The sequence below is a fragment of the Eubalaena glacialis genome, chromosome 2, assembly GCF_028564815.1.
Source record: "Eubalaena glacialis isolate mEubGla1 chromosome 2, mEubGla1.1.hap2.+ XY, whole genome shotgun sequence".
NCBI classification, from domain to species: Eukaryota; Metazoa; Chordata; class Mammalia; order Artiodactyla; family Balaenidae; genus Eubalaena; species Eubalaena glacialis.
In genome coordinates, this window is record NC_083717.1 from 162,785,091 (window position 1) to 162,801,687 (window position 16,597).

Consider the following 16,597-nt stretch of genomic DNA (forward strand, 5'->3'; position numbering starts at 1 on the left):
CGATGGGCATTTAGGTTGCTTCCATGACCTGGCTATCGAAAATAGTGCTGCAGTGAACACTGGGGTGCATGTGTCTTTTTGAATTATGGTTTTCTCTGGGTATATGCCCAGTAGTGGGATTGCTGGGTCATATGGTAATTCTATTTTTAGTTTTTTAAGGAACCTCCATACTGTTCTCCATAGTGGCTGTATCAATTTACATTCCCACCAACAGTGCAAGAGGGTTCCCTTTTCTCCACACCCTCTCCAGCATTTGTTGTTTGTAGATTTTCTGATGATGCCCATTCTAACTGGCGTGAGGTGATACCTCATTGTAGTTTTGATTTGCATTTCTCTAATAATTAGTGACGTTGAGCAGCTTTTCCTGTGCTCCTTGGCCATCTGTATGTCTTCTTTGGAGAAATGTCTATTTAGGTCTTCTGCCCATTTTTGGATTCCGCTGTCTGTTTTTTTAATATTGAGCTGCATGGGCTGTTTATATATTTTCGAGATGAATCCTTTGTCCATTGATTTGTTGGCAAATATTTTCTCCCATTCTGAGGGCTGTCTTTTTGTCTTGTTTGTAGTTTCCTTTGCTTTGCAAAAGCTTTTAAGTTTCATTAGGTCCCATTTGTTTATTTTTGTTTTTATTTCCATTACTCTAGGAGGTGGATCAAAAAAGATCTTGCTGTAATTTATGTCAAAGAGTGTTCTTCCTATGTTTTCCTCTAGGAGTTTTATAGTGTCTGGTCTTACATTTAGGTCTCGAATCCATTTTGAGTTTATTTTTGTGTATAATGTTAGGGAGTGTTCTAATTTCATTCTTTTACATGTAGCTGTCCAGTTTTCCCAGCACCACTTATTGAAGAGACTGTCTTTTCTCCATTATATATGCTTGCCTCCTTTGTCATATATTAGTTGACCATAGGTGCGTGGGTTTATCTCTGGGCTTTCTATCTTGTTCCGTTGATCTATATTTCTGTTTTTGTGCCACTACCATATTGTCTTGATTACTGTAGCTTTGTAGTATAGTCTGAAGTCAGGGAGTCTGATTCCTCCAGCTCCGTTTTCTTCCTTCAAGACTGCTTTGGGGGCTTCCCTGGTGGCGCAGTGGTTGAGAATCTGCCTGCCAATGCAGGGGACACGGGTTCGAGCCCTGGTCTGGGAAGATCCCACATGCCACGGAGCAACTAAGCCCGTGAGCCACAACTACTGAGCCTGCGCGTCTAGAGCCTGTGCTCCACAACAAGAGAAGCCACGACAATGAGAAGCCTGCGCACCGCGATGAAGAGTAGCGCCCGCTCGCCGCATCTAGAGAAAGCCTGTGCACAGAAACAAAGACCCAACACAGCCAAAAATAAATAAATAAATTTATAAAAAAAAAGACTGCTTTGGCTATTCAGGGTCTTCTGTGTCTCCATAAAAATTTTAAGATTTTTTATTCTAGTTCTGTAAAAAATGCCATTGGTAACTTGATAGGGATTGCATTGAATCTGTAGATTGCTTTAGATAGTATGGTCATTTTCACAATGTTGATTCTTCCAATCCAAAAACATGGTATATCTCTCCATCTGTTTGTATCATCTTTTATTCCTTTCAACAGTGTCTTATAGTTTTCTGCAGGTCTTTTGTCTCCCTAGGTAGATTTATTCCTAGGTATTTTATTCCTTTTGTTGCGGTGGTAAATGGGAGTGTTTCCTTAATTTCTCTTTCAGATTTTTCATCATTAGTGTATAGGAATGTAAGAGATTTCTGTGCACTAATTTTGTATCCTGCAACTTTACCAGATTCATTGATTAGCTCTAGTACTTTTCTGGTGGCATCTTTAGGATCCTCTGTGTATAGTATCATGTCATCTGCAAACAGTGACAACTTTACTTCTTCTTTTCCAATTTGTATTCCTTTTATTTCTTTTTCTTCTCTGATTGCCGTGGCTAGGACTTACAAAACTATGTTGAATAATAGTGGTGAGAGTGGACATCCTTGTCTTGTTCCTGATCTTAGAGGAAATGCTTTCAGTTTTTCACCATTGAGAACGATGTTTCCTGTGGGTGTGTCATATATGGCCTTTATTATGTTGAGGTAGGTTCCCTCTATGCCCACTTTCTGGAGAGTTTTTGTCATAACTGGGTGTTGAATTTTGTCAAAAGCTTTTTCTGCATCTATTGAGATGATCATATGGTTTTTCTTCTTCAATTTGTTAATATGGTGTATCACATTGATTAATTTGCATATATTGAAGGATCCTTGCATCCCTGGGATAAATTCCACTTGATCATGGTGTACGATCCTTTTAATGTGTTGTTGGATTCTGTTTGCTAGTATTTTGTTGAGGATTTTTGCAGCTATATTCATGAGTGATATTGATCTGTGATTGTCTTTTTCTGTAGTATCTTTGTCTGGTTTTGGTATCAAGGTGATGTGGCCTCATAGAATGAGTTTGGGAGTGTTCCTTCCTCTGCAATTTTTTGGAGGAGTTTGAGAAGGATGGGTGTTAGCTTTTGTCTAAATGTTTGATAGAATTCACCTGTGAAGCCATCTGGTCCTGGACTTTTGTTTGTTGGAAGATTTTTAATCACAGTTTCAATTTCATTACTTGTGATTGGTCTGTTCGTATTTTCTATTTCTTCCTGGTTCAGTCTTGGAAGGTTATACCTTTCTAAGAATTTGTCCATTACTTCCAGGTTGTCCATTTTATTGGCATAGAGTTGCTTGTAGTAGTCTCTTAATATGCTTTGTATTTCTGCGGTGTCTGTTGTAACTTCTCCTTTTTCATTTCTAATTTTATTGATTTGAGTTCTCTCCCTCTTTTTCTTGATGAGTCTGGCTACTGGTTTATCAATTTTGTTTATCTTCTCAAAGAACCAGCTTTTAGTTTTATTGATCTTTGCCATTGTTTTCTTGATTTCTATTTCATTTATTTCTGCTCTGATCTATATGATTTCTTTCCTTCTGCTAACTTTGGGTTTTGTTTGCTCTTTCTCTAGTTCCTTTAGGTGTAAGGTTAGATTGTTTATCTGAGATTTTTCTTGTTTCTGGAGGTAGGCTTGTATAGCTATAAACTTCCCTCTTAGAATTGCTTTTGCTGCATCCCATAGGTTTTGGATCATCTTGTTTTCATTGTCATTTGTCTCTAGGTATTTTTTGATTTCCTCTTTGATTTCTTCAGTGATCTCTTGGTTATTTAATAACGTATTGTTTAGCCTCCATGTGTTTGTGTTTTTTACGTTATTTTCCACTGTAATTGATTTCTAATCTCATAGCATTGTGGTCAGAAAAGATGCTTGATAGATTTCAATTTTGTTAAATTTACTGAGGCTTGATTTGTGACCCAAGATGTGATCTATTCTGGAGAATGTTCTGTGCGCACTCGAGAAGGATTGTAATCTGCTGTTTTTGGATGGAATGTACTATAAATATCAATGAAATCTATCTGGTTTATTATGTCATTTAAAGCTTGTGTTTCCTTATTAATTTTCTGTATGGATGATCTGTCCATTGGTGTAAGTGAGGTGTTAAACTCCCCCACTATTTTTGTGTTAGTGTCGATTTCCTCTTTTATAGCTGTTAGCAGTTGCCTTATGTATTGAGGCTCTCCTATGTTGGGTGTGTATAGATTTATAATTGTTATATTTTCTTCTTGGATTGATCCCTTGATCATTATGTAGTGTCCTTCCTTTTCTCTTGTAACATTTTTTATTTTACAGTCTATTTTATCTGATATGAGTATTGCTACCCCAGCTTTCCTTTGATTTCCATTTGCATGGAATATCTTTTTCCTTCCCCTCACTTTCAGTCTATATGTGTTCCTAGGTCTGAAGTGGGTCTCTTGTGGACAGCATATATATGGTTCTTGTTTTTGTATCCATTCAGCCAGCCTGTGTCTTTTGGTGGGAGCATTTAATCCATTCACATTTAAGGTAATTATTGATATGTATGTTCCTATTACCATTTTCTTAATTGTTATGGGTTTCTTTTTGTAGGTCCTTTTCTTCTCTTGTGTTTCCCACTTAGAGAAGTTCCTTTAGCATTTGTTTTAGAGCTTGTTTGGTGGTGCTGAATTCTCTTAGCTTTTGCTTATCTGTAAAGCTTTTGATTTCTCCATCGAATCTGAATGAGATCCTTGCCGGTTAGAGTAATCTTGGTTGTAGGTTCTTCCCTTTCATCACTTTAAATATGTCATGCCACTCCCTTCTGGCTTGTAGAGTTTCTGCTGAGAAATCAGCTGTTAACCTTATGGGAGTTCCCTTGTATGTTATTTGTTGTTTTTCTCTTGCTGCTTTCAATAATTTTTCTTTGTCTTTAATTTTTTTTTAATGTCTGAAACATTTATATTAACATATTTCCATACAAATAACCCAATGAAAGTTTAGTATTAGCTGTTTTGTTTGTTTGTTTTTTTATACTGCAGGTTCTTATTAGTCATCAATTTTATACACATCAGTGTATACATGTCAATCCCAATCGCCCAATTCAGCACACCACCATGCCCACCCCACCGCAGTTTTCCTCCCTTGGTGTCCGTATGTCTGTTCTCTACATCTGTGTCTCAACTTCTGCCCTGCAAACCGGCTCATCTGTACCATTTTTCTAGGTTCCGCATACATGCGTTAATATACGATATTTGTTTTTCTCTTTCTGATTTACTTCACTCTGTATGACAGTCTCTAGATCCATCCACGTCTCAACAATCCACGTGTTGAGACGTGGATGTCTTTAATTTTTGCCAATTTGATTACTATGTGTCTCGGCATGTTTCTCCTTGGGTTTATCCTGTCTGGGACTCTCTGTGCTTCCTGGACTTGGGTGGCTATTTCCTTTCCCATGTTAGGGAAGTTTTCGACTATAATCTCTTCAAATATTTTCTCAGGTCCTTTCTCTCTCTCTTCTCCTTCTGGGACCCCTATAATGCGAATGTTGTTGCATTTAATGTTGTCCCAGAGGTCTCTTACGCTGTCTTCATTTCTTTTCATTCTTTTTTCTTTATTCTGTTCCGCAGCAGTGAATTCCACCATTCTGTCTTCCAGGTCACTTATCTGTTCTTCTGCCTCAGTTATTCTGCTATTGATTCCCTCTAGTGTATTTTTCATTTCAGTTATTATATTGTTCATCTCTGTTTGTTTGTTTTTTAATTCTTCTAGGTCTTTGTTAAACATGTCTTGCATCTTCTCGATATTTGCCTCCATCCTTCTTCTAAGGTCCTGGATCATCCTCACTGTCATTATTCTGAATTCTTTTTCTGGAAGGTTGCCTATCTCCACTACATTTAGTTGTTTTTCTGGGGTTTTATCTTGTTCCTTCATCTGCTACATAGCCCTCTGCCTTTTCATCTTGTCTATCTTTCTGTGAATGTGATTTTTGTTCCACAGGCTGCAGGATTGTAGTTCTTCTTGCTTCTGCTGTCTGCCTTCTGGTGAATGAGGCTATCTAAGAGGCTTGTGCAAGCTTCCTGATGGGAGGGACTGGTGGTGAGTAAAGTTGGGTGTTGCTCTGGTGGGCAGAGCTCAGTAAAACTTTAATCCACTTGTCTGCTGATGGGTGGGGCTGGGTTCCCTCCCTGTTGGTTGTTTGGCCTGAGGCCACCCAACACTGGAGCCTACCCGGCTCTTTGGTGGGGCTAATGGCGGACTCTGGGAGGGCTCACGCCAAGGAGTACTTCCCATAACTTCTGCCGCCAGTGTCCTTGTCCTCACAGTGAGACACAGCCACCCCCCGCCTCTGCAGGAGAACCCCCAACACTAGCAGGTAGGTCTGGTTCAGTCTCCTATGGGGTCACTGCTCCTTCCCCTGGGTCCCGATGTGCACACTACTTTGTGTGTGTCCTCCAAGAGTGGAGTCTCTGTTTCCCCCAGTCCTGTCGAAGTCCTGCAATCAAATTCCGCTAGCCTTCAAAGTCTGATTCTCTAGGAATTCCTCCTCCCGTTGCCGGACCCCCAGGTTGGGAAGCCTGACGTGGGGCTCAGAACCTTCACTCCAGTGGGTGGACTTCTGTGGTATAAGTGTTCTCCAGTTTGTGAGTCACCCACCCAGCAGTTATGGGATTTGATTTTATTGTGATTGTGCCCCTCCTACCATCTCATTGTGGCTTCTCCTTTGTCTTTGGATGTGGGGTATCTTTTTTGGTGAGTTCCAGTGTCTTCCTGTCGATGATTTTTCAGCAGTTGGTTGTGATTCCGGTGCTCTCGCAAGAGGGAGCGCAGAATTTCCTTCCTTTTTGAGGCTGAACATTTTCTATCATATGCATATACCACATTTTGCTTATCCATTCATTTGTTGATGGACACTTGGATTGTTTCCAACTTTTGGCTACAGTGAATGATGCAGCTATGAACGTGGGTGTACAGATATTTCTTCGAGACCCTGATTTCAGTTCTTCCAGGTACATACCCAGAAATGGAATTGCTGGATCATATGGTAATTCTATGTTTAATATTTTGAGGAGCTGTCATACTGTTTTCCTATTCTTATTATTTTTACCAGATAAGAGAGCTGAGGCACCCAGTACATTGCCTGCCCCTAGTGAAGCTGGTTGACTGAATGAGGCTCCCAGAGGTCGAGTAACTTGCCCAAGGCCCCACAGCTAGAGGTGGGCGAGTGAGGTCAGAACAAATTCAAACCCAGGGGCCAACCCAGGGGCCAAAGGCTCTTTATCTCCAGGCTATTCCCATTTCCTGAGAGGGCCTGGCTCCCATCAGTCCTGGGAGGAGTCTCACCCTCCCTTCTCCCTTCCCTCGTTTTGGGGCAGAAGCTGAGGATACAGCCCTTAGGGAGCCCCCGAACCCTTTGCAGCAATTAGTTGCAAAGTTGCCAGTGATAACTGTGACTCTTAGGAAAAGAAAGGGGCAGGCCGGTCCAGCTTCAGTCACCCACGTTCAGGAGAAAAAGAGCAGCTTGGGCTGCTCATGACTAATGAAAACTTGGAGCCTTCGCCCCATGCCCATGCCACTCCTCGAGGGCCCAGGCACCTGCTACTGTGTCATCAACCCAGTCAAGCTAGAGATTGCTCCTCCTTAGCTGATCCTGCACACCCAGCGGACAGGGTTAGCATTTGTACCTGACCTCCACGGGGCCTGGTATGTGGTGAGCACTCTGATTCTGGGATGATTGAACCTGCAGGGCCTCCTGTGTGATGGGCCCAGGGCGAAGAACTTTACCCATGTTCTCTGACTTGACTCTGTGAGCTAGGGACTGTTAGTGTCTCCATTTGACAGATGAAGAAACTATGGCTCAGATAGCGAGCGACCTGTTCGCTGTTCCAGCCAATCCTTTGCAGTGCTGGGATATGCAGCAGGGGGCTCCTCACCACAGACTCATACAGGGGAGGGGAAATCCATGTCAGCCCCAGACTCGTTAGGTTTGGGAGGTCTCACTTGAAGCCCCCACTTGAATCCCTAGAGTAGGTGGGAGGAAAAGAGGGGTGATTCCAAACCTGGTGGACCCCTGTGCCCTGCTTGTCTGCCTTCCCCTCTTTGCAGGGTTCTGTGAGCTCCGGAGGTGGAAAGGGCTCTCCTTTGTTGCGAACAGGGCTGTGTGGTCATGACACCAGCCCAGCCCTCCATCCTCCTGGGCTCCACATGCTCCCGTGAGCCGGGGAGCCCTGACTGCTCAACACACTGACATCACTGTCTTCTCTCAGGACGCAGGCCTGTGGCATTTCTGAGGCCCAATATTTCACAGGCCTGGGGAGCCCCACTAAGTCCCCCATCACTCCAGACACAGTCCTCTGCCCCAGCATGGGGGTGTTGGTAGCAGCTGAGCCTGTCCCCAGGGCCCATCTAAACCCCAAGCCACCACGATGGTCATTAGAGAAATGATATTCCTTCTAAAATTACTTCCTGCTGGTGAGTACTTGCATACACAGAGCATGTCAAAGACCAGGTGTTAGGACTATTGATTTTCCATAAGTTACGTGGTGGCGGTTTGCCCCAAAGGACCTCTGAGAGACAGCAGAATTGATAAAGATTATGTTTGCACTTGGTAGTTTTTTTTTCTTTACATGCAGACAATTCAAGCTGCACGGTGAGGTCAGTACCCTTCACAGGGGCTTGGAACCTGGGACCACCCTTGTCCTCTAGAGGCGATTCCTTGCATTGTTACTTTGCACACTACCAGCTTGGACACGTTGTATGTTGGAGCACACAGGCCTGAAGTCAGCCAGGCCCAGGGTCAAATCCCCTACTTTATTGATCTCTTAACGTTCCCTCTGTTCACTGCGCCCCAGCCACACTGCCCTCCTGTCTTAACATCAGGAAGTCAAGTTGTTCTGCCCCAGGTTCTTTGCACAGGTGGTCCCCTCTGCCGAGAGCCTCCACCCCCACCCCAGAGCTGACCATAACTGGCTCATCTCTCCTGCCTTTTACCTTGCTTTATTGCCTTCCCCACACTTATCACTCCTGCAAATGATCTTGTTTATGTGTTCTTTACTGCTTTCCAACTCACCCCCTTTACCTGAGAGCTCCCTTCTGTACCACCAGAGCAAGACCTGCCATGCAGCTACCTGTAAATACATGTAGTTACCATGGGGCAAGTGACCTGACCTCTCTAAGCTCTCTAAGCCACTGTTTCTTCATCTGTTCAGTAGGCATAATTAGTCATGAGGGCTACATTAAAGGAGATATACCATACACATGGAGGGTGGCATAGAGCAGGCACATCACAAATGGTGAATCGCTAATGTCATTCACTTGAGCTCCTTGAGAGCAAAGAGCACGTCTATCTCATTGTGCCGGAGAGTGCCTGTAACCTACCAGTAAACACTGACCGAATCAGCAGGAAGCTGACCATTATTGGTAAGGCTGCTGTTTCTTTGCTCACAACTTGGCCCTTTGTGGGCCGTATCACCTGTGTCTTGGTTGCCAGGACATCAGAGTGTCTGCCAGATTCACACTTGGCCTCTTACAGGTTTTGATTCTTGGGCTCAGGCAAGTAAGGAGCTTGGTGTAATACTCCAGGAAGCTTTTCCAGGGTAGGAAAGATGGGGTGATGGTCATCACAGGAGTTAAGACCATGGACCCTGAAGTCTAACTGCCTTGGGTTTAAATCTAGCTTCACTGGTTATTAGCTATGTGATCTTGGGCAAGTTACTTAACCTGTCTGTGTCTCAGTACCTACACCACAGGGTGGTTTTGAGGATTTGACTGTTTACTCTAAGTAGTGCTCTTAGAATGGTGCCTGGCACTTAGTAAGTAAGTGCTATGTTAAGTTTGTTATTATTATTATCCCTCTGTTTTCTCTGCTTCCCTGTGTTGTGTCTTCACTCACGTAAGATACATTCATTAAACACCTACAATGCATCCAGAACTGTGCAGGGTACCAGGGAATCAAAGGTAAACCAGCATCCTGGCCCCTGTCCTCAAGGTGCTTACAGTCAGGCGGGAGAATACATGATGACAGAGGTGTGGATAGATACCAGGGGAGGACAGACCTAAGAAGAATGATCAGGGCTTCCCTGGTGGCGCAGTGGTTTAGAATCCACCTGCCAATGCAAAGGACACAGGTTCGAGCCCTGGTCTGGAAAGATACCACATGCTGTGGAGCAACAAAGCCTGAGAGCCACCACTACTGAGCCCACGCGCCACAACTACTGAAGTCTGCGTGCCTAGAGCCCATACTCTGCAACAAGAGAAGCCCGCGCACCGCAACGAAGAGTAATCCCCGCTCACCGCAACTAGAGAAAGCCCGCGCGCAGCAACGAAGACCCAGAGCAGCCAAAAATTAAAAAAAAAAAAAAAAGAATGATTCCGCTCAGCCGTGCCCCCTCCTGGTTTGGAAAAAGAGATTCCTGCCTCAGGGCGCTCACACCTGCCTTGCTGAACATCTCTCCGACCCTCTCCTGGGACTAGACTCATTCTGAATTCTCAGAGCTGTCAGGGGCCATGGAGACCTGCATCTCTTCCTTCTCTCCCACCCAACCCCCGCTTCAGTTCCTCCAGGAAAGGCTGTCGGCTCTTCGGCCACAGGGAACAGGGAGCAAAGCCACCTCCTTGATGCTGGCACTGGGGCCATCCTGCCACCTTCCAACCTCAAGGACCCTGGACCATCACTGTCAGCAAGGACAGAGGAACGCAAATGTCGGGGAGTGGGGTTGGCGGGATGGTGGCACACAGATAGGTATAACTGAGGAACCCTCAGCCCCGGGTCAGCTCCTGGGGCTGCCACTTCAGGTAATTCGCCCTGCCTGGTGTGTTCCAAGGAAGTGATGGTTGGGAGCCAGAGCAAGGAGGTTCTTTTCACGTGGGCTGCTCACTTGTGACAAATGCTCCAGGGCAGAAAACTTACCACCTGGCCTCCGCTGAGCAGGCACATGAGCCAATGCCGGGACTCCTGGCTCTGTACCACAGCTCTGGTTCCTCAGCTTACCGTGAACTTGGGCAGATCACATCTCTGTCCTGTGCCTGTTTCCTCAACTGCAAAATGGGGACAATGTGGAGGATCAGGTGAGATTACGTGTTAAAACGTGTGGTACTGGGCTTGGCTTTATTATGCTGGTGTCATTTATTATTGGCATCATTTTCCAGGGACATTTAGGCCACGCCTACTGCCCATCCCACGTGGAAACAGGATCTCATGTAAGAAAGATCCTTTCGTTTTCCTAACAAACTGTCCTACCTACCATTGTCTGCATTTACATTCTAGGGAGGCTGTTGTAGTTTGTAGGAAGGAGAGGCCCCCAGGTTTCCGCAGACACCGGACACCTGGAGTTGCAGCTGCAATCGAAGGGAACTGAGGCCCTCTCTCCCGTCCTCCCTCAGGGACCGTGTTGTCCTCACACAGAGGCTTGTGTCTCCTGGGTACACACTCGTGTTCCTCACTAGCCCTGGCTTCTCTGTCCTTCTGCGGGCATGTGGCCCGGGATTGTGGTGACCCAGCCCCAGATCTGCCTTGTGGCCTTCACCTCCGTGTCTTTGCCCAGCCAGTGCAGTCTCTCAGCGTTCTACTGATCTCGGGGGGACAGCAGTGAACCGTGGCTTGAAGCGAGATCTCAGTTCCCTGCCCAGGAATCGGACCTGGGTAGCCTGGATGAAAACCAGGAATCGTAGCCACTAGACCACCAGGGGCTACAGGCTAGAAGCAAAGTTCCCCTGGCTCTCCCCCGACCCTTTGAAAGCAAAAATATTTCAAGGAGGCAAAAACTGTAAAAACAGGTACAAAGTTTATCATTAGAGACACAGTACAACAAGGGGGAGAGCACGCAGAGAAACAGTTTATTTATCTAAGACTGAAGCAAGGCAGAAATACATACCCGGAGAGAAAGGGTGTGGGCATCCTCTCTAATGAGGACAAGCACAGGAAAGAGGTGATTTAAATCACTTATACAGGACAGTCCTGCGGGGTCTTTGTTTACCTTTGGCCAATTATCTGGTTTCTTTTTTCACACCTGACCTGCCCTAGGGCCCTCCCCAACGTGCGTGGGCAACTTTTTGCTAAGATGGATCCCACCGCAGAGGCCCCTGGGGGTATGTATGTCCACAGATTATTAGGGGGTGGCGCCCCTCCATTTTTGACCCCCAAGGAGCCTTCCTGCGCATGTGCAGACAGGGACGTTTTCCCTGACCTCAGGAGTGGTCATCTTATATCTTTACTTCAGCAGAGCTCAGCTTCTGCCACTAGCTTTGTCCTTGGAGTGTCTGGGGGAGAACAACGCTTCACTTTTACTCCACTTGACAAACACCAGCTGAGCAGCCCAGGGCCCCATCTACCTCCTACCTTACTACCTCCTGAGAGAGCCTCTGATCGGCCCAGCTCCTCCCACTGAGCCCGGCCACAGAGGTTAAATGTCACTAGCCAAGGCCTAGATGGGCCACCTTTGGGTCTGTGTCCACCCTGGCCAAATGGCTGTGGCAAAGCATCCAGAGTCGTGGGGCGCAGATCACACAGATTACGGCCGCAGGGGCTATGGGGATGAGGTGGGCGGTGGGTCCCTTAAGAAGGAGGCGGACAAGGGAACTCTCTGGAGGGATATTAATGTTGTATTTCTCGGCAAGGATTTGGATGGCACAGGTGTATGCACTATCAAAATTCATCTAAAGGTACGCTTAAGATTTGTGCATTTTACATCCACACACAAAACCTTAAACATGTTTTGAACTCTAGTTAATGATATTCATGCTGAAGTGTTGAGGGGTGATGTATTTCAAAGCTTTCTTTGAAATACATCAAAAAATTAAGGTGGATTGATTGACAGATGAAAGGATGGACGGAGGGATAGATACACGATAAAGCAAACACAGCAAAATGCTATAGAATCGAGGTGGTGGGTACATGACTATTCACTGTATAATTCCTTCAACTTTTCAGTACATTTGAAATTTTTTACAATAAAGTGTATAAGTTTTAATAAAAAAGTAAGGGAGTGTGAGTGGACAGGCGCTGCCTGACACGATTTGTTCTTCCTCCAGTTAGAAACACAGGACACTACCGCCCCGGGCCTGCTACAGAAGGCTGAGCATCTCTTGTCCAGCCCCTAACTCCTGTCAAAAGCTGAAATGAGTTGATGAGTAATTGAGAGAGTCTCCAGGATATGTGGGTCGCTCACCACTCCTGGTTTTCCAGATCAGGTCCCCACATCAAGCTAGGTCCCCAGGAAGTGGCATAGCTGGTGCTGATTTGCAATTTTGCTTGCTGTTGACAAGTCTTTTTAGAATTACAACTCTGCGTCACACCCTCACTTTTATAGACCCCCTCTCAGCATCTTTTGTACCATCAGCACTGGCATCATTGTTGTATTTCCACTGTGTGAGAATCCCCAAGATAAAATCCCCTCAGGTCTGGTTGCTGCTGTAGACCCAGCTCAGTAGGCCTCTCCTAGATGCTCAGTAAATGTTTATCGGCTAAATGCAAGATTGAGTGAATTGCAGAATTCAGTGGAGGAAAGAAGCATCTCTCTCTTGACCGATGGATAGGCTTTCTTTAAGCAAAGAGTGAGAACTAAGCAGCGCGCAGTGCTTCCCTTTTGGTGTGGCTAGAAATTCAATATAGCAATTATAACTGCTCCTGTAGCCTGGGGTCCCTCACTAGGAGTGGGAAAGCTACCCACTCCCTCCCTTTTACGACTCTGGATTTTTTTGTCTTCCTGTGTCTAACGCTACAGGGAATACATAATAAATAAATGAACAAAGTCAAGTCCAATTCTTTCATTTTGCTGTTGAGGAAAACAACTCAGAGAGGTTAAGCGACTTGCCTGAAGGTGAACAGCAGGCTCCTGGACAGCAGAGCCAACACAGATCCAGCCTCTCCTGGATCACACTGCCTCTTGTATTCAGATCGGAGGCGAAACTACAGCTTGGAAATGATGCCACTGCCTCTAAAATGAGATACACTAGCCGAAAATCCTAACTGGGTAGGGTCCAAACCAGCAGAAAACTCTCCACTTGATCCTCTTCTGGGTATTGAGTGATTAATTCTCAGGACGCCCAGAAAGCCCTCCATAGCACCAGGAGCTCTGGATTGTCCCTGAAGTCTCCTGAGTCCTGGAAGACTGTGGTGCTAAGAAGCCAAAACGTTTCTTGGAATCAGTGACCCTGCACGTCCAGAGCAAACTAGCAAAGGTGTCTGCCACTGCCTCCATCAGGTCCCCACACCCTGCTTCCCAGCTGCGCCGGGAGGGAGGGCCAGTCAGATCTGAAGAAAGGACCTGGCAGGCCACCTGGTAACCTGATTTACATGGAAGAATTGAAGGACGGAGAGACCATCCCTTGTTTAAAGCCACACAGTTTGTTTGTGCAGACGAGGGCTGGGATGCAGGCCTCCAGGCATCCCAGCCACAACTCTTCCCACCATATCACACTGCCTCTTCACAAAGCCACAGAACAGTTGTTCTGCATTAGGGTGAACCAGAAGGCGGTTGGAACGGGTTGACAACCGACTTCAAAGAAGCCTCTGATGCAGTTGGTGGTGGATGAATTTAGTGGAGATGCTACCAAATCGGACCGGCACCAACATGTCAGGCCCAGGAGACCACAGCACTCCTACCCATAACCCCAGCACCAGTGCATCCCCAAGACCCAGCGTGGCTGGTGGCATTGACTTTATTCCTGCATTGAGTGAGCACCTAGCCTGGCCTAGTGAATTGTGGTCCCAGGCCTCACTAGTTTCCCACCTGGAATCACTTGGAGATAATGAGGTTCATGGGCTTTTCACGGGGTACATCCTCAAGGACCAGAAGGTTCCAGCAGGTTTCCATCAACCCAGAACTCTATAGGTTGGAAAATAGTCAGTCTCCACAGCCTCAGAAACTCAAAAACTCAACCCAGGGTCTGGAAAAGTCAGCACCTAGAGAGAGAGGGAGTGTGTACGTGACCCAGGCTCATGTTTGGGTCTGATGACGACCTGACTTTTTTCTCGGCCAGTGGATAGAGGTCATTAATTATTTTCCCTCTGGGGCCTCTGAGGGATGCTGAGGTGCTGGAGGCCTTGGAGAGGCTTAGTGGCTAAGCCCACGTGGAAGTCATCACTTTGATGGGATCGCCATTTTGGAGTCTTTGGTCTTAAGTTAGCATGACAGACTTCAGTCGTAGGTGAATGTACTGCTGGGATACCTGGGAGGCTGGGAACCAGCTTCAGGTGATCAAAACCTCCGAAGGCTTTACTTTGTTAGAAGGCTCACCCTCTGCACTTCTCTGTTGCTGGTCTCAAGCCTAAGGCCCAGGAGTGCCTTGTTGGCCCACTTAAGTCCTGTGGTTGCCCTTTGGTGGGAAGAAGTTGGATGTCTCCAAAGGGGCCTGAAAGGACCCCTCTGGCTTCCGTGGTAATGTTGGGGGGTGGGGTGGGAGGAGACCCTTGGATTTACCTTCCCACTGAGTTTGCCCTCAGAGACAAGAGGCATTTCTCTAAAAGGAAACCAGGGTGCTCCTCAGAAGGGGAAATGGATGCTGGGCTTCCCGAAACAAAGGCTGTCTCCCAAGCCCAATGTAGAAATTGTTCTGAGCTATTTTTGTTAATTAATTTAATATGAACATATGGTTTGTTGGTCATTGTCAGTGATCTAACCTGTAAGATTCTTAAAAGCGAGAGACAATGCCACAATGCTTTATTGCTACGTACCCATATGTGCATCTCTGTCCTCAGAACTCATATTTGTAGACACTCTTGTTTGCACTTTGACCCACACCATCTCGTCTGATCTTTGCAAGATCCCTGGGAAGCAGTTTTACCGGATTCAGTGCTCCCAGGAGAATGACCCTTTGCTTCAGGAAACCAACATCTTGGATGGCTTTGCAGGCAAACAGGAAGGTGGGGGAAGAGAAAATTGTCTCAAGACATGAGAATTGAACCCAGGCCTCCTGCACTGGGAACAGCTCTGCAGGGGCGGAATCCCAGAATCATCTGTCCTTGGTGCCTCCCCAGAGGAGCCGAGACATGGGCCTGGGCTTTACCCTTTGGTTTCACTGTTGATGATTTTAAAATGACAGAAGCAAATGAAAAAGTTATAAAAATAGTAAGGCTCTCATTGACCCCCAGATGCTGCGGTGGAGAGTGATTGAAAGATTCACATTAAGAATGTGGCTCCTGAGAGGACCTTCCTTCGCTCAGACCTGTGGAGGAAATTTCCCTGCACACTTCACCTCTGGTCTGGGAACAGAATCTCAGCCCCAGTGGTAATGGTCCCAGAAAATTACCAGCCCTTGGAAATGAGGACGGAGAATGAAAATGCTATTTCAGCCCTATCTGGAAAGAATTAAATGCACAAACCCTCCATCCCAGTTTCATTATTGATGACAGTTAAACTGTGTTAGAGACGCATACGTCAGCTGGGAAGGCACCCCACACACAGCTCTCGGGGCCCACGGAGCTCCTGGGGCACCTGTGATTCTCGGAGGAGGGCCCTGTGCCCACAGGGAGGGAGAGAGGGGCTTCCAACCCAAATTCTCAACTTCAGTGGCCTTTACCTTAGGGTTAAATCATAAGGGAGATTCTTTTTGGAAGGGCTGGTCTTTGCTTTTTTTCCACAAGACTTAATATTTTAAAAATTTACATAGATCAATACCTTGTAATAACCTATAATGGAAAAGAACCTGAGAAAGAATATATATATGTATATATAAAACGTAATCACTTTGCTGTACACCAGAAACTAACACAATATTGTAAATCAAATATACTTCAATAGAAAAATTATAGTCACTGTAAATATTTTAAAATGCAGAATGAATTCAGGAAAATAAAATCACCTAAAATTCTATCAACAATTTTTTTTATATAGAAATGTTTGAAGTTGGTCCCCAAAATCTCTTGGAAGGACCCGACTCGACTTCCCATGTCTCTACACGGGGTGATCCCAGGTAGACCAGCTGGGTTGGTGAGGATACAACCCAGTGAGACCAGGGCCTGTCCCCACCTCGCCTGCTCTTGGTCAGGGTGGTGGGAGGGGGTTTTCCTCCCACGGACATATGCCAGGCCCTGACCTTGACTCTGGCCTGCCAGGCCTGTGGTCGCAGACCATGGGGCACAGAAGCTCAGGCAGGAAAGTGAGTACATGCCGGAGCAGGACAAACCCTCACCTCTGCCACGATGAGCAAGAATGATATGGAACAGAAAGCCCAGTGCCCCGGGCTTCAGTCTCCCTTCACTAGCTGTGCAATCCCCCCTTGAATCTCTCCATTTCTCAATCTGTAGAACT

General features: G+C 46.0%; 1 protein-coding gene across 1 annotated transcript in view; it reads left to right on the top strand.

Annotated features, from left to right (window-relative positions):
• GALNT16 (polypeptide N-acetylgalactosaminyltransferase 16) overlaps positions 1-16,597 on the top strand; it is a 102,340-nt gene that overhangs the window by 18,370 nt on the left and 67,373 nt on the right. The window lies entirely within an intron of this gene.